Genomic DNA, 23,165 nt, shown 5'->3' on the forward strand with positions numbered 1-23,165 from the left:
AGGAACCTACAGAAACATCACACTGGCTCCACCAAGAGTGAGCAAGTGACAGTTTTCCTGGACCCGTTGCACTAAGGGATGGGCGATGTATAGCGCACATAGACTTTGAAGTGCGCTGAGTGAGTCTGAGCAGAGGGTTCAATTGAAAAGTTTGTGTCGCCGGATGTACTCCGTGGCCTGATACAGGGCGAAGAGCTCGGCTGTAAATATTGAGCAGTGTGCCAGAAGCCGATATCGAAAGACAATAATTACGCTGAAGTTACGGCGATTTTGTAAGGTTCCCTGTACGTTACAAAAGGAGGGATATGGTTTCTGATAGGGCGTGACCACCAAGCACAGCAATACATGCTCTGCAACGTGCTCCATAGCTACATGGTTGGTAAGACTTTTTTTCTGGAAGGGCATTCCATTCATCCAGCAGCGTGACTAACAGCTACTGGATGTTTCTTAGCGCATGTGCCCATGCTCCAATACGTCTGCCCACCGCATCCCATACGTGCTCGATGGGATTTACGTCTGGGCAACGGGCAGGACAGCCCATTCACCGAACATCCCCTCGTTCCAACGGTTTCTGCACATTCGGAGTTCGATTCGGTCACGCACTGCCATCCATAAAAATGAAGTCACAGCCGAGAGCACCGTTCAAAAGACGCACATGGAAAAGAAGTACACTGCCACCATTGCGGTGACTGGAGAGTGTGTTTATAACACTACCTCTGCTACTGTTATACCATAACTTCAAAGGCTGGAGACAGTACATACAACGAAACCATTTTGTTAATCAATTATGGCATTTAGACATGTTACCCTCTGAAAGGAATTTTGTTGTTTTGACCGTGATGTGCCCAAAGGAGTTTGCCTATCGGACGTAAAGTCAGAATTACGTAATTATACAAGTAACACATAATATTTTACCGATTTAAACTGATCAAATGATAAACGAAAACGGTCGCCAGCCTAATTAGCCATAAGAATGTGTAAAACTCCTGTTCAAAAAATAGATTTAAGTAACTTCAATGGATAGACACAGCCTATTCTTTCCCACATGAGAGTACAATGAACCCAGTCACAAGCATATGTTAACGTTAAAGAGAGTGCTGACAGTTATAGCAGAACAAATCTATTTGCATAAGCATAACATATAATGACACACACTTTTGCATTCCGGGCTTACTCAAACCGAATAGTTCCCATAACAATACTATTAAAGTTTACTGTAGAATTATAAAATTGGGCATGAATTTAGTCTCTCTTTACCAAATACTTTTCCACCTGACACGAAAATTAAATAGAGTTCACTAGCAAACAATTTCGCACAGTTCTCTGATGAAAAGAAGTTAGTGTTTTTATAGGTAAAGCTCTTTCTGTTAATAATTACTATTTTTATAGGTAAAGCTCTTTCTGTTTATGATATTCTATCAGTGAGCACAAAAGACAGAATGTGGAACCTGTTAAACTGGCAATATATTCTTTAACATACATAGGGACCAAGAATTCAGCAAATATGAATATATAACTTTCAACAGTGATAGTTTTTAACTTTTACTGCACTGGGACAAAAAAAAATGGTTCAAATGGCTCTGAGCACTATGGGACTCAACTGCTGAGGTCATAAGTCCCCTAGAACTTAGAACTACTTAAACCTAACTAACCTAAGGACATCACACACATCCATGCCCACGGCAGGATTCGAACCTGCGACCGTGCACTGGGAAACAAACTGACAAAATTATAAAACAATGACTCACCTTTTTGCATTTTTTAACAGGCTGCACTATGATTCATTACTGTGCAAAACAATATGAGCCACAGTTTTGAAAACACTTTGTTTAGAAACCGAGAGCAAATTGTTTTAATACCTATTTTTACTATTTCATTACTTTAAAATAGTCCGCAGCTCGTGGTCGTGCGGCAGCGTTCTCGCTTCCCGCGCCCGAGTTCCCGGGTTCGATTCCCGGCGGGGTCAGGGATTTTCTCTGCCTCGTGATGACTGGGTGTTGTGTGATGTCCTTAGGTTAGTTAGGTTTAAGTAGTTCTAAGTTCTAGGGGACTGATGACCACAGATGTTAAGTCCCATAGTGCTCAGAACCATTTGAACCATTTTTTGAACTTTAAAATAAATTATTCACTTTATGCTTTTTGAAAGCCCACAAACATTGAAACAAGCAGTTTCAATTGCGAAAATACCTTCAGGAAACATCGTTTACTATCTCACACACTTTTGCTACATTAACTTTGAATTCTGTTACTTTCCTCTTACTATATTTAATTTGCATTATTTAGTTAACAACTGGGCTATAATGTTTTCACAACATGAACACTCGGTAAGCATATTTAGCATGGAAAGGATCCTAAGTGGTTATGTGACAGGAGATAATTCAAGGTAAGATTTCAAAGTATAGCCTCAGGCATGGATGTGTGTGATGTCCTTAGGCTAGTTAGGTTTAATTAGTTTTACGTTCTAGGCGACTGATGACCTCAGACGTTAAGTCGCATAGTGCTCAGAGCCATTTCAAAGTATAGTTTTTGTTTTACCTTATTATTTGAAACAAATAAAACATCCACATAAACTGATCCTTCACTTTACATTTCTACAACTCCTTATTTCCGTTGCAGTGATTGCGCAATGCGGTGGTGACTGCGTCCTGGTAGGTGGATCAGCAGATGATAATGATAAAGTTCTGTCATTTCTTGGTGGCGATGATAGATACCATTTCCAAAACAGAGCTAGCTTATTGATCCATCCATCCGAAGCCTTGGCACAGTGGAAACCAGCACAAAAAGCCTCTCTCGGCACCAGCACAATCCACTGTTGTTACATGAGCTGTTGGCGGTTCAGTAACTCGTGTCCGACTAACTCATTGTTCCACCTCTTCCTTCATGCCAACCACATTTTGCGCGCGCTGCATGATTCCGTTCCCGAGGGGAACCACAACACCTTTTCCTCTTACAATAAACTAAAAGCCCTAAGCGTTAGTTAGGTTTAAGTAGTTCTAAGTTCTAGGGGACTGATGACCTCCGAAGTTAAGTCCCATAGTGCTCAGAGCCATTTGAACCAAAAGCCCTAAGTGAAGGTCAGTAATTACATAGCAGCAACCAAATATTTTAAATAAAACGGAACATTTGCGCATATTGACAATTCAACATAAAATTATTTGAACAAATTTTCAGTTATATATAATAATTTTTGTTTCCCTCCAAGTAAGGCAAAGTGTTTAACTAATAAATGCAATACATTGCATAGGATTAAACCAGGACATCAAAGTTTTTACAAAGAAATGAAGTACACATTTTTATACAGTACCGAACCAATCATACAATAATTACGGAAGTTCAGCGATGGAATGTTGAACAAAACAGAAAGTTAAATGAATCAGCAAAAGATAGGTAGTGTCTTAGCTATGGTGTTACATGTTGTGGTCAAAGATTTGGTAGTTTGTACAACCATGCAACGTTAAGGCTCGCCAAAGCATAACACCTGGACCGCCAAAACGATCATGTTCGACAGACTTCCTGGGCGCATTACAGACGGTCATATGGCGCGAGGTGGAAGCACGTAACCCACCCAGGAACACTGTCGATCATGATCGTTTCAGTGGTGCAGGTATCATGGTGTTGGAAGGCATATTGCTTCATTGGCGTAGTGACATCCAGATCTTTGAACCCCATACACGCTCTGATCAAAGTTATGTGACACAGTATTATTTCATTATACGCGTCTTTTTAGGGCTGCATTCAGCCATGACTTCATTTTCATTGATGAAAATGCACGGCTGAATCGAACTGCGGAGGTGGAGCAGCTCTTTGAAGAAGGGGATATTCGGCCAATGGACTGACCTGCATGTTCCTCAGACATGAGCCTCATCAAGCATGTGTGAGGTGCAGTGGGAAGATGCCCTTCAGGACATCCTCATGCAGTAGCTGTCAACCGCGCTTGTGGAGGAATGGAACGCCCTATCACAGAAACTTCTTAACGATATTTTGGCCAGCATGGGACACGTTGTCTGTGGCGATCACGTGTCCTATTAAGAACCATGTCCCGTCTTTTGTTATGGCCAGGGAACCATCATAACTCGCTGTGACTTCAGTGTCTTCTCATAAAAATGTGATTTCTGCTCATGTCACCGCTTTTTCTGACAGTTACTTCCTGCACTATACTGTAGCAGCTCTTTCTAGGAATGGTCCAAGTGTCACATCATGTGAAAGTGAAACATCATGCGAAAGTTACTTTCGATCTTAAATTTTTATGCACCAATCTAACAATAAGGCCAATGGCTGTACCACAGTGGTAACACCGGTTCCCGTCAGATCATCGAAGTTAAGCACTGTTGGGCTGGTCTAGCACTTGGGTGGGTGACCATTCAGTCTGCCCAGCGCTGTTGGCAAGCGGGGTGCACTCAGCCCTTGTAAGGCAAACCGTGCCAGAACTAGCCTTGTCCCAATACTGAGGTCGTCCAAGCCACTGGGAGAGGCTTAATAAGCTGGAGCTTATTCCCGACTGCGAAGTAGCAGCTCTGGTCTCGTAAACTGACATATGGCTGAGAGGGCAGTGTGCTGACCACATGCCCTCCAATCCGCATCCAGTAACACCTGTGGGCTGAGGATGACACGGCGGCCAGTCGGTGCCGTTGGGCCTTCATGTCCTGTTCGGGCGGAGTTTAGTTTAATCTAACAATAAATACGTAAAGCGAGAGCGACATTTCGTTCCTGAATCATTGTGTAATGAAATCAGTGGCCCATTTAAATATTACTGTGTCGACTAAGTATCAGTCTCTAATATATTTTCCGTCATTTGTAACGTCTTTCCCGTCATTTTAGCATATCTCTTTAAAAGTGTTCTTAGCGCAGAGCTAGCCTCAAGTAACCGCCGCTTTAGGCGAAGACACGCAGCAGAACAGGACACGAGAAAAACATGAAAAAAATGGCCATGCGTGAGTAGGACTCACTCACTGGGGGTTCCGTATGGACTTAATTATGTCTTAGTTATCTGTACAGAAAGTTCATCCATATCGGGAATCGAAAATCTCGACGATGTTTATTTGTTATCGTCATTTATACTGACAAAATATCGGTCCCAAGAATTCCAAGACTTCCGAGAATTTTTTTAATTTCAATTTTGGAGCTGAATATCAAATAACAAAAAATATTTTCTTCTGTGATGTAATAAATTAATAGTTTTCTGAGTTCTTCCCTCAGTTATGGTGTGAAACCTTTCTTCTTGGCAAATTTAATGACTCTACGTCAAGAGGAAGTACCTTGTAGCTTTTTAATCAGTGAGTTTGCGAGTGGCCGTAACTTTTGCTTGCACTGACTTAGAAGCTTAAAATTTTTACCTCAGCAAAGGACTATAGCCGTCACTATGTGCCTGAGAAAAAGAGGATTTAACAGACAGACGGACAGACAGACAGTATGATAACAAATGACAAAACATTTTTTCGTATGATGATTACTTTTTCAGCGAAACCTTGCTTCTTGCCAAATTTCGCCTTTCTACAGCAAGGGGAAGTACGTATAAGTTTGGGTAAGTGAGGTTGTGAGTATCAAAATGTGTGACATAAATGGCCGTATGTTTTGAGTGCATTGACTTACAAGCTAACGTTTGTTACACCGCCAACTGACCACAGATGTTTTTATGTGACATAAATTTCAACTTGATAAGTCCCCTCATTCCTGAGAAAAAAGGATATTAACAGGCGAACGGACAGACAGTCTGTTAAGAAATGACAAAAAAATATCCCTTTCGTGTAATATAATTACAGATTATCAATTTTCGGATTGTTTTCCTTTGGTTGTAGTGTAAAGCCTTGCTTCATGTCAAATTTCTCGATTCTAGGTCAACGGGAAGTAAACTGTACGTTTTGATGCCTGAGTTTACTAGTGTCAAAACAAGTGACAGAAATGGCCGCATCTTTTGATAGCATTGACTTTGAAGCTTCACATTTTACATCGCCAAGAGAATGTAGACCTAATAATGTGACATAAATTGAAACTTGATTCGTCTACGCGTTCCTGAGAAAAGAGTTTTGAATAGTCGAACAGACAGACAGACAGACGGAGAACAAAGTGATTCTTTAATGGTTCCGTTCTTACCGGCTGAAATACGGAACGCCAGAAATGATGGTGAGAAACGAAACTGCTCACGTTAATATCGGCTAGGCATGCACGCTTGTTTTTCGACGTAGCCTTGTCCTCCGCTGAGAAGTGTTATTATCTATTTCATCTGACAAGATTACGTCTAACCTGCCTGTGGATTCAGTACTACAGTTAACATACATCGGACAAAAGACTAGTCTTTTTCAGAAGACATCATGCTTATACCTTGTAACACCACGTCTAGCTTAGATAATGGCCTCACTTCAGGTAGGAAGAGAGTCAACAGGTTTTCCTTCAGGTTGCCGTATCCCGCTGAAGCCGCTCATTGATGATTAGATCCGGAGACCTTTCGAATTGAAAGGACGCTTATTTCTACGTTTTCTTCTTGTTCCAAGGTCTCCCAGACGTTGTCCATAGGACTACGATCGAGTGATTTAGCGGGACAGTCAAGGTACGAAAGGATACCTGAGCGTTAGGGAAAAACAGAAACAGATGCATGAAGCCCAGTGCAACATACCCACTTAGTAATCTAGAATGATAAATAAACATATTGGTTCATTTTCACAATAACTTGAGTGATAGTGTCCAAGTCATGGTACGAAAAAAACAGCAAAACGTCTTTGAGACAGAGCCAGAGACAGAAACACAATCAGAGACAGAAACACACACACATACACACACACGCACACACACACACACACACACACACAGAGAGAGAGAGAGAGAGAGAGAGAGAGAGACAAAGAGAGAGAGAGAGAGAGTGGGGGGGGGGGGGGAGAGACAGAGATTTCATTATGACAAAGGTCTGGGTTGTTCAGTAGATGATTCCCATAATTTGGAAATAAAAATGTAAGGGACGATCAAAAATTTTCCACTTGAGGGCATTGTTGCAGGGTATACGAGGTACGACAAAAAGTAATGAGACTTATTTTCTTTGCAAGACGTCGCAACCCTGCAGGCTTGCGTAGGCACAATATCTTTGACCTTGGTCTATAAGCTGCTTCTAGTCCAAACAGCACATCGATGCAACTGCTGAGTCGTGAGTTGTACTGTAATAAGTTAACACGTGTTTGTGTCTCTGTTCACGGAAATGGAACTGCATAATATTGCTCAACGGTATGCCATTTCTTTTTGCGTTAAATTAGGTGAGAACGAGACGACAACTTACGTTAAGCTTCAGAAGGCATTTGGAGAGGAGGTTATGTCAAGAGCTTTTTCGTTGGAATAAAATGTTTAGTGAAGGCAGAACAAATATTGAAGATGAAGACTGCACTGGACGACCATCAACCTCACGAACGGATGGCAACTTGGCCAGGATGCCTGTACTCGGACGATGTGATCGAAGATTATCCGTGAAAATAGTTGCAGAAGAACTGAACATCATTCGAGAAATGATTCGTCTAATAATAACTGAAGATCTTGGTATGAGAAAGATTTGTGCAAAAATGGTCCCCAAAAATCTCACACCACAACAGCGAGTAACACGAAAGAAAGTGCCAGCCGATCTGTTGGAGCAAACGGAATTCAATCCTGAATTGTTGAGCCGTGTTATCACTGGTGATGAAAGATGTTTTTTTTTTCTGCATGGTCCAGAGACAAAACGCTGATGTTCGCAATGGTGCTCAAAGGGATCACCAAGACCAAAAAAAGGTCGCATGCTTCTGTGCTTCTTTGATTACAAGGGAATTGTTCATAAAGAGTGGGTGCCTCATGGACAAACAGTTAACCAATATTACTACAAAGAAATTTTAGAAAGACTTCGTAAAAGAGTTCTTCGTGTCCGTGCCAACATTGCTGATGATTGGATTCTGCATCGCGATAATGCGCCATCCCATACTGCTCTGTCAGTACAGCAATTTTTAACCTCAAAACAAATTTCAGTACTACCACATCCACCTTATTCACCAGACATCGCTCCGCGCGACTTTTTTCTATTTCCAAGAATCAAAACGGCGGTCAAGGGACACTATTTTCAAACAACACAATATGTCCAAAAAGCTGTGACGAGGATCTTGGAGGATATTACAGAAGATGAGTTCCAGAAATGATACCACCAATGGCAGAAGCGCTGGAAAAAGGGTGTGCAATCAGAAGGGAACTACTTTGAAGGAGACAACACTAAACTTGAATAAAACGGTAAGCAACGTTTTTTTTTTTTTCACATCAGTCTCATTATTTTATTGTCGCACCTCGTATGCAACATAGCGCGACTCCGATGCGGGTATATAAACATCGAGGTGTAGGCAAGGGATTAGTGAGTCATTCGCAACTTTCCGACGTGTGTAAGGTAAATGTGGGAAAGGGACTACTGCTACGTTATTACCAAATGCATCTAAACAGAACCAACGTGTCACTATTCTTTACTTGGCTGCCGAAGGACAAACACTGGTAGAAATCTATCGGAGGATGAAGAATGTGTATGGGATAGCATGTCTGTCGAAAACCCCCATTGTGGAATGGTGTGCCAAGTTCTTGCTAACGCACGTCCCCATGTCTCAAATGTCATAATGCAGAAGTTACTCCAACTCAAGTGGGAGATACTTGTTCGCCCACTCCATAGTCCTGATCTCTCCCCACGCGATTATCGCGACTTTGGTCCCTCAAGAAAGGTCTTGAAGGGTCGATGATTCCTGTCGGACAGGGAATTTTTCCAGATAGCCTGAAATATGCTATTGTTAAACCATAGCATAAAAAAGGGGATAGATCTGATGCTAGCAACTACCGCCCAATCTCACTCCTGACAGCTTTATCCAAAATTCTTGAAAAAGTAATGTATTGAAGAGTAGCATCACATACTTGAAAAACGAAGTAGTAACAAAATGTCAGTTTAGTTTTCGGAAAGGCTTTTCAACAGAAGACGCTATATATGCTATCACTGATCAAATATTAAATGCAATGAATAACCGAATATCACCTATTGGGATATTTTGTGATCTCTCAAAGGCTTTTGATTGTGTGAATCATGAAATCCTTCTAGATAAGCTTAAGTATTGTGGTATGAGTGGGACAGTGCACAAATTGTTTAATTCATACTTAACTGGGAGAATGCAGAAGGTTGAAATTAACAGTACAGATAGTCTACAAAAACCAGCAGGGCCTTCTAACTGGGGAGGTATAAGAATGGTTTCCCACAGGGTTCAGTCTTGGGTCCATTATTGATCTTCATATGATTAATGACTTGCCACTCTATATTCATTAAGATGCAAAGTTAGTTCTTTTTGCTGATGGTACAAGTATAGTAATCACACCCAAGAAGCAATAATCAGCTGAGGAACATCCAAATAACGTCTTTCAGAAAATTATTAAGTGGTTCTCTGCAAATGTACTCTCACTAAATTTTGAGAAAACACAGTTTATACAATTCTGTACAGTAAATGGCATAACACCATTGATAAATATAGACTATGAACGGAAGTCTGTTGCTAAGGTAGAATACTCAAAATTTCTGGGTGTATACATTGATGAGAAATTTTTGGAAGAAACACATCGATGATCTGCTGAAACGGTTAGGTTCAGCTACTTATGCTATTAGGGTTATTGCAAATTTTGGCAATAAACATATCAGTAAATTAGCCTACTATGCCTATTTTCATTCATTGCTTACATATGGCATCATATTTTGGGGCAATTCGTCATTAAGAGGGAAAGTATTCATTGCACAAAAGCGTGTAATCAGAACAATAGCTGGAGCCCACCCAAGATCACCTTGCAGACATTTATTTAAGGAACTCGGGATATTCACAGTACCTTCGCAATACATATGTTCACTTACGAAATTTGTCATTAATAACCCATCCCAATTCAAAAATAACAGCAAAGTGCATAGCTACAACACTAGAAGAAAGGATGATATTCACTATTCTGGATTAAATCTCAGTTTGGCACAGAAAAGGGTCAATTATGCTGCCACAAAAATCTGTGGTCATTTTCCAAATAGTATCAAAAGTCTGACAGATAGCCAACCAACATTTAAAAGCAAATTAAAAGAATTTCTGAATGACAAGTCCCTCTACTCAATAGATGAATTCTTCGATATGAAGTAGTAACTGTAAAAAAAAAAAATTAATTAATTATTTTGTATGTTAAAGTGACATGTTCCACATCATTACGAAATGTCGTATTCATGATCTATCGAACAAGGATTGATGTATTTATGTATGTATGTATGTGCAGCACGTAGTTACAGGCTTATTCACACAGCAGGAGCGATGTTTTATCAAATGGGTATCTTCAGCCAGGTGTGTCAGCAGGATGATTACCACAACGAACACAGTGAGCTTGCCTAGTTGGCATACCGATTCTGGACTGTTCGGTCTTTTAACCGAAACATTTTGGTTGTCCCCTTTACACATTACAGTAAGATGCAAGAGCACCTTCAGAAAGGAATAGAAATGTTCACATTTCAGACGGTTTTCAGTTTTCTTTCGTTTGCATCATCCAACCTTTCCACAATCGTTCAGTATGGATCATTGCCTCGGATAGCGTTGTTTCGAACAGGTTTCCCACACTTCGCTTTCCAATACTGAAATATTTTCCATTAATTATAGCGCACTGTCATTACGTGTTCTTCGTCAACCGTCTATTAAACTCCCATCCGTGAAGAATGTATAATTCTGAGTATGACTGATGGTTCACTTCAGTTTTGCATAACGTAGGTTTACATCGTCGCTTCAATCGGGAACAGTTTATGATTTCTGTTGTTTCTCACTTCTTCATGACCAGCATTATCTTTTTAATTCCAAGCAATGTGGTCTTTTTGAAGACTCGAACCGTAAAGCTAATATCTGAAACGCTTACTGTAACATAGCAATTGTTAAACGTCTTAAAGAAGGCGTATCTACGAGGGCAATCCCAAAAGTAAGATCTCATATTTTTTTATAAGTACAGACCTCTCTTTGCGTGGCAGTTGGTCACACTGTTATGAAGAGCCGGCCGAAGTGGCCGTGCGGTTAAAGGCGCTGCAGTCTGGAACCGCAAGACCGCTACGGTCGCAGGTTCGAATCCTGCCTCGGGCATGGATGTTTGAGATGTCCTTAGGTTAGTTAGGTTTAACTAGTTCTAAGTTCTAGGGGACTAATGACCTCAGCAGTTGAGTCCCATAGTGCTCAGAGCCATTTGAACCATTTGTTATGAAGAGTGCTTCACGCGCTGTGTGTAAACATGCGCACGCCGCGCTTAGGCGCTCAATCTTGGCTTGGCAGCCGTTGAGAATGGAGCTCCCGTTTGATGTTACCGCCAAGTGCGAATTGCGCGCAGTTATTCGGTTGTTGAACGTAAAGGGCACTGCGCCCATTGAAATCCATCACCAATTGACGGAAGCGTATGGTGAGTCGTGCATGGATGTGAAAAATGTTCGAAGTAGTGTAGAGAGTTTGCAGCTGTTCGGACCGAAATTTAAGATGAACAAAGGAGCGGGAGACCGTCAGTTTCTGAGGAGACAGTGTTGAAGGTTGAGCAAAGCATGCGTCAAGATCGGCGGATCACCCTGCATGATCTCTGCACGTTGGTTCCTGAGGTTTCCCGAAGCACCGCTCACAGAATTTTAACGGAAACATTGAACTACCGGAAGGTGTGCGCAAGATGGGTGCCACGCATGCTGACTGAGGACCACATGCGGCAACGAGTTGATGCTTCCCGCGCATTTCTTCGCCGCCTTGCAGCCGAACAGGACAACTTTCTGGACTCAATTGTCACGGGTGACGAAACCTGGGCATACCACTTTGCACCTGAGGCCAAGCTACAATCACGCCAGTGGCGGCATCCTTCTTCGCCAAAGCCGCGGAAATTCAAACAAACACAGTCTGCCGGTAAAGTCACGACAACCGTTTTTTGGTATCAGAAAGGGGTATTGTTGGTTGACTTTATGCCCACTGCGATCACAGTTAACGCTGACAGGTACTGTGGGACTCTGCAAAAACACAAACGGGCAATTCAGAACCGGAGAAGAGGAATGTTGAGCAAGGGCGTACACATTCTCTATGACAATGCTCGCCCACACATCGCTCGGCGAACTGTTGCTCTCCTGCAACAGTTTCAGTGGAACATAATCACCCACCAACCCTACAGTCCTGACCTGGCGCCCAGTGACTTATCACCTGTTCCCTAAGATAAAAGAACATTTGGCCGGAAGGCAATTCAGCTCCGACGACGAGGTGAAAGAAGAGGTTCATAACTTTCTGAGCAGCATGGCGGCGAACTGGTAGAAATGGTGATTATGTCTAAAAATAGCTAAATGTTCAAGCTGTCAAGTGATCTAAACCATTGTAGAAATAAACAGGTCTATGTACTGATAAGAAAAATAGGGGATCTTACTTTTGGGATTCCCCTCGTACATATATGCATTGTTGATTTGTTAATTATTCCTCCGTCCATTAGCACGTCATGTCAAAGAATGTCAAAGAATGGAGTCCACAAGATTTCGTTGAACTTACCAGTTCCGAAGCTGAGTGGAACTAGAAAACCTTCGTAGCCAAGGAAAGTTCCCCATTTCGTGAAGAAGGCCGGAGACATTTCAGTACTAGTTCGGCGGGGCTTGAGTGACAGAGCGGCAGAAGCAAAAAGCGCAGAGACGCGATCCGCAGCTATCTGAAGGCGGATCGGGTACATCTAAGGGGCTGTATAGTACACAGCCTTCGCCGCTATGTCGGCATAAGGCACGTAACACCTAATAAAGGATTAATGGACATTAAGGCCCCACAAGGACGGAATTATCTTGTCACAAGAGTATGTCGGTGAAGGCGGTAACGCCGGCCGCGGTGGTCTCGCGGTTCTAGGCGCGCAGTCCGGAACCGTGCGACTGCTACGGTCGCAGGTTCGAATCCTGCCTCGGGTATGGATGTGTGTGATGTCCTTAGGTTAGTTAGGTTTAAGTGGTTCTTAGTTCTAGGGGACTGATGACCACAGATGTTAAGTCCCATAGTGCTCAGAGCCATTTGAACCATTTTCAAGGCGCTAACATTGTCCTTGCTTGTAATATTGCTGGCTTTGCAGCCATCGTACTCAGGTACAAGAAGCTCTTCTTCGAGCCGCTAAGAAGGCGGCAATGGAAAGATGACGCAATGAGGTGTGAGGTACCGGTAACAGATGGTTTGTGCATTACGAGTATCGAGAGAAAGGCCGCTTAAATTGTGGTCCTTCTCCGCCATTGGCTGATATTTCGGAAGTTGCACGTGAAATGATAATCTTCTGTTATTAATATTAGAAAAACTAAACAGCGTATTTACTTGCATTTTATATGAAAGCATCTCACAATACCTTACTACCATTTAATTATTTCACAAGTATTTCTAGAGGAACGGAAGGTTCCAAATGATTGGAAAAGAGCACAGGTAGTCCCAGTTTTCAAGAAAGGTCGTCGAGCAGATGCGCAAAACTACAAGCCTATATCTCTGACATCGATCTGTTGTAGAATTTTAGAACATGTTTTTTGCTAGCGTATCATGTCATTTCTGGAAACCCAGAATCTACTTTGTAGGAATCAACATGGATTCCGGAAACAGCGATTGTGTGAGATCCACCTCGCTTTATTTGTTCATGAGACCCAGAAAATATTAGATACAGGCTCCCAGGTAGATGCCATTTTCCTTGACTTCCGGAAGGCGTTCGATACAGTTCCGCACTGTCGCCTGATAAACAAGGTAAGAGCCTACGGAGTACCAGACCAGCTGTGTGGCTGGATTGAAGAGTTTTTAGCTAGCAGAACACAGCATGTTGTTCTCAATGGAGAGACGTCTACAGACGTTAAAGTAACCTCTGGCGTGCCACAGGGGAGTGTTATGGGACCATTGCTTTTCACAATATATATAAATGACCTAGTAGATAGTGTCGAAAGTTCCATGCGGCTTTTCGCGGATGATGCTGTAGTATACAGAGAAGATGCAGCATTAGAAAATTGCAGCGAAATGCACGAAGATTTGCAGCGGATAGGCACTTGGTGCAGTGAGTAGCAACTGACCCTTAACATAGACAAATGTAATGTATTGCGAATACATAGAAAGAAGGATTCTTTATTGTATGATTTTATGATAGCGGAACAAACACTGGTAGCAGTTACTTCTGGAAAATATCTGGGAGTATGCGTGCGGGACGATTTGAAGTGGAATGATCATATAAACTTAATTGTTGGTAAGGCGGGTGCCAGGTTGAGATTCATTGGGAGAGTCCTTAGAAAATGTAGTCCATCAACAAAGGAGGTGGCTTACAAAACACTCGTTCGACCCATACTTGAGTATTGCTCATCAGTGTGGGATCCGTACCAGGTCGGTTTGACGGAGGAGATAGAGAAGATCCAAAGAAGAGCGGCGCGTTTAGTCACAGGGTTATTTGGTACGCGAGATGGCGTTACGAAGATGTTTAACAAACTCAAGTGGCAGACTCTGCAAGAGAGGCGCTCTGCATCGCGGTGTAGCTTGCTGCCCAGGTTACGAGGGGGTGCGTTTCTGAATGAGGTATCGAATATATTGATTCCCCCTACTTATAACCTCCAGAGGGGTTCACGAATGTAAAATTAGAGAGATTCGAGCGCGCACGGAGGCTTTCCGGCAGTCGTTCTTCCCGCGAACCATACACGACTGGAACAGGAAAGGGAAGTAATGCAAGTGGCACGTAAAGTGCCCTCCGCCACACACCGTTGGGTGGCTTGCGGAGTATAAATGTAGATGTACATGTAGATTAATAACCAGCAGAGTAGCAAACAACTGCTAAACGAAAAGTTAGAGGAAGCACTTCGGTGATCTGCGCTTAGCGCCTAACTTGGATGGCGGGCGAAGTGGTTCGGCTGTAAGACCAAAGCTGGTTCGGCAGTGTCAGCGGACAGACGTGTCGTCTGGCGCAGTCGGTGTCAGTTAAGACTTTATTAGCGAACTCTGGTTGTTTGGACATATAGTTGTGAACAGTGTGATGGTATTTACGGAAATACGGAGCTCATTATTTTGTTGAAGAATGGAAATTAATTACGACTCTAAAGTGGAATGTAATTGTGCAGTTTCTCGTGTTCTGCTAACAAAAAGCGAGTGGCATCCCGTATAAATAAACAAATTACAAAATCGTTCAAATGGCTCTGAGCAGTATGGGACTTAACTTCTGAGGTCATCAGTCCCCTAGAACTTAGAACTACTTAAACCTAACTAACCTAAGGACATCACACACATCCATGCCCAAGGCAGGATTCGAACCTGCGACAGTAGCAATCGAGCGTTCCAGACTGTAGCGCCTAGAACCGCTCGGCCACTCCGGCGCGGTGTCGTAAAGTCCTGTACTCCGTAGAAAGCCCATATTCTACACTCATGCTCGTAAATTAAGGATAATGCTGATACATGGTGAAACAACGGTCTGGTGCACGGTTTGCAGGTTTAAATCACCTCGGGGTATGACCATGCGGTACATTTGACCTGCGGTCGTCGCACGGTGGCGCTGGCAGCAGTCCACATACGCAGAGGTGTGTTGGTGCATGTCAGAGTGCGGTGCAGCGAGTAAGTGTGCAGACGTTTTCAGGCGTGCTAATGGTGACTGTGTGTTGAAAATGGCTCAAAGAACACATATTGATGACGTTATGACGGGTAGAATACTAGAGCGACTGGAGGCTGGTCAGACACAGCAGGTCGTAGCACGAGCCCTCTGTGTGCCACAAAGTGTGACCTCAAGATTATGGCAACGACTCCAGCAGACAGGAATCGTGTCCAGGCGCCACAGTACGGGACGCCACAGTGTACAACACCACAAGAAGACCGATATCTCACCGCCAGTGCTGACAGACGGTCACGGAGTACTGCAGGCAGCCTTGCTCAGGACCTTACCGCAGCCACTGGAACAGTTGTCTCCAGACACACAGTCTGCAGACGACTGAACAAACGTTGTTTATTCGCCCAGAGACCAGCAAGGTGCATTCCACTGACCCTGGTCACAGGAGGGGCCGTAAAGTCTGGTGTCAAGAACACAGTACATGGTCATTGGAACAGTGGTCCCAGGTTATGTTCACGGACGAGACCAGGTGTAGTTTGAACAGTGATTCTCGCCGAGTTTTCATCTGACGTGAACCAGGAACCAGATACCAACCCCTTAATGTTCTTGAAAGGGACCTGTATGGAGGTCGTGGTTTGATGGTGTGGGGTGGGATTATGGTTGGTGCACGTACACCACTGCATGTCTTTGACGCAGGAACTGTAACAGGTCAGGTGTATCGGGACGTCATTTTACATCAATATGTCCTCCTTTTTAGGGGTACAGTGGGTCCCACCTTCCTCCTGATGGATGATAACGCACGGCCCCGCCGAGCTGGCATCATGGAGGAATACCTTGCAACAGAAGATATCAGGCGAATGGAGTGGCCTGCCTGTTCTCCAGACCTAAACCCCATCGAGCACTTCAGGGATGTTTCTCGGTCGACGTATCACTGCACGTCTTGAAACCCCTACGATACTTCAGGAGCTCCGATAGGCACTGGTGCAAGAATGGGAGGCTATACCCCAGCATTCGCTCGACCACCTGGTCCAGAGTATGCCAACCCGTTGTGCAGCCTGTGTACGTGTGCATAGTGATCATATCGCTTATTGATGTCGGGGTACATGCGTAGGAAACAGTGGCGTTTTGTAGCAAATGTGTTTCAGGATGGTTTTCTCAACTTATCACCAATTCCGTCGACTTACAGATCTGTGTCTTGTGTGTTCCCTATGTGCCTATGCTATTGGCGCCAGTTTTGTGTAGTGCCACGTTGTGTGGCACTACATTCTGCAATTATCCTTAATTTATGAGCATGAGTGTAGAATCCACTAAGACCATGATGGTGCTGAGATAAAAACTGTAAACTGGAGTCCTAAGAGAGACCGTCCAGCTGTTTTGTGTTTAAGAGCACCACACTAGCAGCTGTCATGCTGGCGCCAAGCTAACTAAATTGCCGTTGAGTCTGTTAAGAAACAGTAAGAGCCGCTGCCGTTGGATAGTGTGGGAGAACATAAATCGCTTGTACGTACTTGGAGGTGGCCTTATTGCCTGAAATGCGAAATAGACTTGATAGTGGGAGTCAGATGTTTCCTATTTCTGAGTTCCAGCACTAAAAACATCTATGATTGGTAAATTATGTTAAAATTGAGAGCCGTTACAGAAGGGAGTTTGTTGCATTATTAGGACGGATGTGATTGGTCAGCACTTGAAAGAATGACAGTGATCGGTGATCAAAATCATGCATATGGCTCACACTCAGAAAATAGAGTAAAAATTCAGTTCTTGCTGAGAATAATCTGTACAAGTCACTTCCGCCTGGGACCCGACAGATGACACTGCACCTGAGAGAATGGCTGCGATTATGGACTGTGTGGGACAGCGGCCTTTGGCGCTCAGAATTTTGCAGCACAGCTGCCACTTAGAGGCACCGGTAACGCTAGGTATGATGAACAAATGCAGCTTTCGCAAAGCGGGCTGTAGGATGTACATGAATGTTTTCGATTGACGCTAGGATTTACACATTTTTAATTCACCTACGTCTATGAGCCATCCAGAGCTCAACATGTGCTCAATCAAGATGGTGGGTACATGCATGATTCTTCCTGTAGTCCCCTCTTTCCCTCTCATTTGGCAGTCACTATGTAACTTCAGCGAAATTAGTTGTTTACCCAAATGTTGTGTTTACTTTAACGTATTCACCTCACAATCATTATCCAATCTTTGCTAAGTTATTGATATTTTAATTCTATTGTAACGCCGGCCGCGGTGGCCGAGCGGTTCTAGGCGCTGCAGTCTGGAACAGCGCGATCGCTGCGGTCGCAGGTTCGAATCCTGCCTCGGGCATGGATGTTTGTGGTGTCCTTAGGTTAGTTAGGTTTAAGTAGTTCTAAGTTATAGGGGACTGATGACCTCAGAAGTTAAGTCCCATAGCGCTCAAAGCCATTGAGCCTATTGTAACCTGTGTTAATACTTAGTGAATGTAATGATTTCCTGTCTTTGTGCACTTGTGTTGAATTTGAAGTCTGAAAGGACTTGTAATACACGGAGTGAGCCAGATCGCTGGTCGATCATCAGCGATCGGCTTGTTATCTTTGGCGCGTCCCCGGGCATGAGCATCTTTGCGTTTTCGGCTGGGGCGCGCGGGACGGCTAGAGGCAGTCTGTTTGGGGAGGCCGGTGAGACTGGCGGAGTTGTGCCTCGGGCGTAAGCACATGTGTGATGTCTGTTACGCTGGGGCTGTTCGCTAATCGTGAAACTCTTGCGGCGGTTACTGGTTGCCTGGAAGGCATTTCGTACAAACTGTGCCAAGCCTCACAGTGAGAGGGGAGTCCGGAGATGGTGTTGGCTTCATGTTTGTACAAATTGAGGTGCCTGTGTGAGAAGCACGGCGTGGGCCTGTTGGTTGCTTCGTCCTTCTGGCAGCCACCGCAAGCGGATGTTCGGCCGGAATGTCTATAGTTTGTGGTGAGCATAGTGCGAACAAGTTCTCGTAGGATGTGCTCCCAGCTTGACTCTTAGCCTGTGTTATTTGTGGGTGCCGCCCCCTTGTCTGTTACTGCTTCCGGGTGTCCTGTAAGATTTCACAGCAAAACTGTGTTTTTGTGGCATTCTGTGTTTCTGGCTCAGCCTCCGCCTAGAAAGGGGAAAGATTTGTGCCTCAGCTGAAAGAGGGGTTGGGGGGGGGGGGTTCCATTGGACATCTTTTGGAATTCCTTAATGCTGTAATTTAAACATATAAACAAAAATTGTTCTTTCAGTTTCTTTGGGACACTGCAGTTCAAACAGGAGTGGCGTAATGTTAATGAGTATTTGTTATTCGTCAATTGAAGTGTATTTAATGTCTTGCTGTTTTCTGGGACACGCAGCTGTGTTATTGAACTCATTTTGAAGTGTTCTGTCCGGTGAATGACTGCTCCCCACTTCAGTGTATTCTTTTGAGTAGTATTGTAAGGTTTTTTGGAGATTTGTCAGTGGGGTGTATTGATTCAATTTTGTTTTTCTCTTTCTTTTGAATTACGGTGAATTGTTTAGTTTATCTGGTTATTGGCTTAACTCGCGCTTCACGCACAAAATCAGCTGATACTGAAATTGTTTTTCTTTTATTCCTGTTTAATGTCAGATAGATTCAAATGTAACTTCATTTATGTTATTTGAAATAAATGTGTTGGATTGACCTTAATGAATCATGTGCAATCGAAGTAAGGGATCCAGTCCTTCATTAGTGCTTAACAGTGGCGTGTGGTTCGGGTTGTGAGCCCTCCGCTCGGCCCATGGAGTTTTTTGTGACCATTGTTTCATCAAGAAATTGGAGTTACAGCACCGACATATCATGTACACTACGGCTACCCCGTAGGATCACTTGAATTCAATTACAGCGGTTGCACAACAGATAACTTACACTGAAGTGACAAAAGTCAGCCGGCCGCTGTGGCCGAGCGGTTCTAGGCGCTTCAGTCCGGAACCGCGATGCTGTTACGGTCGCAGGTTCGAATCCTGCCTCGGGCATGGGTGTGTGTGATCTCCTTAGGTTAGTTAGGTTTAGGTATTTCTAAGTCTAGGGGACTGATGACCTCAGATGTTAAGTCCCATAGTGCTCACAGCCCTTTGAACAATTTGACAAAAGTCATGGGATACCTCCTAATACTATGTCGAACTTCCTTTCGCCCGGCGTGGTGCAGCAACTCGACGTCGCATGGACTCAACAAGTCGTTCGAAGTCCCCTGCACAAAAATTGATTGTGCTCCCTCTACAGCCCCCCATAATTGCGAAACTGTTCCCGTTGCAGGATTTTGTGCACGAACTGACCTCTCCATTATGTCCCATAAATGTTGGATTGAATTCATGTCGAGTGATCTGGGTGGCCAAATCATTCGCTCGAATCGTCCAGAATGCTCTGACATGGAGCGTTGTCATCCATAAAAATTCCATTGTTGTCTGGCAACATGAAGTCCATGACTGGCTGCAGATCGTTCCCAAGTAGCCGAACATAGCCATTTCCAGTCAATGATCGGTTCAGTTGGATCAGAGGACCCAGTCCATTCCATTTAAGCAAAGCACACGCCATTATGGAGCCACCACCAACTTGCACAGTGCTTTGTTGACACCTTTGGTCCATGGCTTCATGGAGTCCGCGACACATTCGAGTCCTACCATCAGCTGTTACAAAATGCAGTCGGGGCTCACCTGACCAGGCCAAGGTTTTCCAGTCGTCTAGCGTGCAACCGATATGGTGGCGAGCAAAGGCGCTCGCCTCGGTCTTCTGCTGCCACAGCCCATTGACGACAAATTTCACGATACTGCCTACGTTCGTTGTACATCCCACATTGATTTCTGCTGTTATTTCATGCAGTATTACTTGTCTGCTAGTACTGTCAACTCTACGCAAACGCTGCTGCTCTAGGTCGTTAAGTGGAGGCTGTCAGCCACTGTGTTCCTTGTGAAAGGTAATGCCTGAAATTTGGTACTCTGGGCACACTCTTGAACTGTGTACAAATTCTCCTACCCACATATTTGTACCTAGGTACTGCAGAAAGTAAGTTACACATGTCATCCCACGTTAAGACCATTGCGCAATGACAGTGTCGCATTGTCAGAAGAGAGTCCATGTTCCAGATTTCCTACAGACACTTCTGCTGCGGTTCGGATAATAGGCGCATCGCAGTTTGCGGTTAAAACGGAGTAGTGACTGGAAATGTACCCCAAAGTTGAAATACGCCCCACGGTACGAGTCTTGTGGGGAGACAGATTCGCCGCAAAATTCTGGTGGTATGTGGACCAAACGCATTGTAGCGAAAGAGTGCCAATAATTTTACCAAGGCCATACAGACGTGGTTGTTGCTGATCGGGAAGTCCAGATTTCGCACCATGCGATTTCCATCTTTTCGACAAACTGAAAGAACGTCTTAGGGTGTAGAGGTTTTCCAATGACGGGGACGTTCACACCGATTCGTGAATGGCGGATTTCTATCGCCGAGGAACTGGACGACTGGTGGAGTGTTCCGACCGCTATTTTGCAGAGGCTTGGTGACTGTGCCTTGTATCTGTGTCATTCTGAAGTATAGCGCAGCATTCACCAGTCGCACCACACTATCGGACTAGATATCTATCGTCATTGTCCGCCTGCTTAGCTGAGTGGTAACGTGTTTGCCCACCACACAGTGGGCCTGGGTTCGATTCGTGAACTGGGTGTTGTTGTCCTTGTCACAATCTCATCGTTACTGACGTCCAAGTCACCCGATGTAGCGGCACCTGAAATAAGACATGTAACCCGGCGGCCGAGCCTCCCTGGATGGGGTCTAGCGGCCAAAAATTCTACACCTCAGCCTGTTGTATTCGGTACATGTTTTATGCTCGTATTTTTCATGACATTTCTGAGTCACTTTGAAATCTTATCGAGATCTGCCTGGATATTTGTACAGCTTTGTTAGAGAATTCTTTATCGTAGATAACATCATCTCATTAACTGCAGCCGGCCTGAGTGGCCGAGCGGTTCTAGGCGCTTCAGTCCGGAGCCGCGCGACCGCTACGGTCGCAGGTTCGAATCCTGCCTCGGGCATGGATGTTTGTGATGTCCTTAGGTTAGTTAGGTTTAAGTAGTTCTAAGTTCTAGGGGACTGATGACCTCTGAAGTTAAGTCCCATAGTGCTCAGAGCCATTAGAACCATTTGAACCATCATTAACTGCATCCTTTTCCTAAGGAACCAACACGACATTTGCTTTGGGTGATTTATGGAAAGCCCAGAGAACCCAGATCTGGATGACTACACGGTCATTAGAAGCCCAGCTCTTCCGTATATAATTTCAGTGCCTTACCCACTGAACCACTTCATTCACTAAACCACGTGGGAGGAACATTTCAGACGGTGATCCCACAGCTTTTCCATATCCGACAGTTACTTAATCCCTCCTCATTTTCGTAGCAAAATACAGCTTTTGTTTTCATTATTGTCTTTATTTCAGGGAAAAATTTCCGAAATATACAATTAGTGCAATCATATGGAAGTGAATCATGGATTGTGGGAAAATCGAAAAAAGAAGAGCATCGAATCGTTTGAGATGGGTGCTATGGAAGGATGTTGAAAATCAGAAGGATCGTCGAACAGACATACCAAACTAACGGCCAAGGTCTGTGACGTCATTCTTTAGTAGAAATTCGTACATGTTTTATACTCGCGTTTTATGACATTTTCGAAGATCGGAAATCTTCTCTGTAGGAGATACAACATGGATTCCGAAAATAACGATCATGTGAAACCCAGCTCGTTTCCTCGTCCACGAGGCCAAGACAGCCGTAGATATCGGCAACCAGGTAGACTGCCGTGTTCCTTGACTTCCGAAAGGCATTCGACACAGTTCCGCACTGCCGCCTACTGAACAAAATACGAGCGTACGGAATATCAGACCAGCTGTGTGAATGGATTGAAGAGTTTCTAGTAAACAGAACACACAATGTCATTCTAAACGGGCAAAAAGTAACTTCGGATGTGCCGAAGTGTGTGTTATAGGACCATTATTTTTCACAGTATACAGGTCGTTTATTAATAACTTTTAAAAAACCCCGAAGTGACGTAGATGGCGCTGAGGTAAGTACTTTAACATAAGACGGATGCCGTCGCAAATGTCGGAGATATCCCAAAAATTGATGACAAATGTTGAAATGTGACATCAACGGATGACGTACCTCGCTCACGTGTAGTGGCCGGGCTTGTCGATCCTACACTCGGCGACAGGGTGCAGATAGCGGTAATATAAGAATACTGTCAGTCGGTTTAAATTTAGCGAGATTATGGACATGCATCTATGTTATGCTGCTGCTAATTTCAATACGCTTCCAGCAAGACGTATTTACGCAGAACGTTTCCCACAGTGTGCTTTACCTTCTCGCACATCGTCTGCTAGTGTGGGTCGTCGAGAGAGTGAAACACGGATCCTGCACGTAAGTAAACGGTGAAGGCAAAAAATGTGTTGAGTGAAGGCGACACAGTGATCAGATATGCTGTGTTCTGAAATCAAAAGTACATCATCTGGTGACGTCACGTGTTAGACTCTTTTTATCATCCGCTTTTGGGGTGTTTCCCTGCATTAGCAGCTTCATGTGTCTTATATTAAATTACTTGGCTCAGCGTCATCTACGT

The 23,165-nt window shown here is 44.0% G+C and overlaps 1 protein-coding gene and 1 pseudogene across 1 annotated transcript in view; one reads left to right on the top strand and one right to left on the bottom strand.

Moving 5' to 3' along the window:
* LOC124606903 overlaps positions 1-23,165 on the bottom strand; it is a 388,350-nt gene that overhangs the window by 179,636 nt on the left and 185,549 nt on the right. The window lies entirely within an intron of this gene.
* On the top strand, positions 4,268-4,385 carry LOC124607966 (annotated as a pseudogene).

The sequence above is a fragment of the Schistocerca americana genome, chromosome 3, assembly GCF_021461395.2.
Source record: "Schistocerca americana isolate TAMUIC-IGC-003095 chromosome 3, iqSchAmer2.1, whole genome shotgun sequence".
Taxonomy (NCBI): domain Eukaryota; kingdom Metazoa; phylum Arthropoda; class Insecta; order Orthoptera; family Acrididae; genus Schistocerca; species Schistocerca americana.